The sequence below is a fragment of the Merops nubicus genome, unplaced genomic scaffold (assembly GCF_000691845.1).
Source record: "Merops nubicus isolate BGI_N331 unplaced genomic scaffold, ASM69184v1 scaffold44882, whole genome shotgun sequence".
Classification (NCBI taxonomy): domain Eukaryota; kingdom Metazoa; phylum Chordata; class Aves; order Coraciiformes; family Meropidae; genus Merops; species Merops nubicus.
The window spans coordinates 7,784-8,308 of NW_008595104.1; the positions used below are offsets into that span (position 1 = coordinate 7,784).

Consider the following 525-nt stretch of genomic DNA (forward strand, 5'->3'; position numbering starts at 1 on the left):
TTACATGACAGCCAAAACTTCCATCTGGCCATGAAGTGAATTGGATTGGAAAAGTGATTAGTCAAGGAATAAGTAATTTCTGTTGAATCATTTTTCGGTCAGATTTGTTTCACCTTCTGGTAGTGGGCACAGTTTGGCAAATACTCTGATTGTCCCCATTGTAATCCATGTGTGATTCCAAGAACAAGTTGCCTTTGAAAGAGGAAAGAGGAGGAGTTGGTGGCTGCTTCAACACCAATATCTTCTGCCACAAAGGAAATGTGGCTTACAGAGATTTTGTGTCGTGTGACCTGCTGTTACAGAACCCTTCAGTGCATGAGGAGACTTCATTCTTCCTTCATGCAGTTTAAACTCCTTGAAATTCAGATTCCAAAAATTTCTATTTAAATTTGTTTTAAACGGCTGTTGTAGCTAATTGTTGAAGAGAAGATTAATAGCAGGTTTACATAGCTTCTTAAATGGAAGGTATCAATTTTTACTAGAAAGAGATCTACAATGTTCAATTTAAATATTTCAGCTTCCATA

At 37.0% G+C, this 525-nt stretch overlaps 1 protein-coding gene across 1 annotated transcript in view; it reads left to right on the forward strand.

Annotated features, from left to right (window-relative positions):
- ESF1 (ESF1, nucleolar pre-rRNA processing protein, homolog (S. cerevisiae)) overlaps positions 1 to 525 on the forward strand; it is a gene marked incomplete at its 3' end in the record, with an annotated part of 7,949 nt that overhangs the window by 7,260 nt on the left and 164 nt on the right. The gene's annotated exons all lie outside the window — the stretch shown is intronic.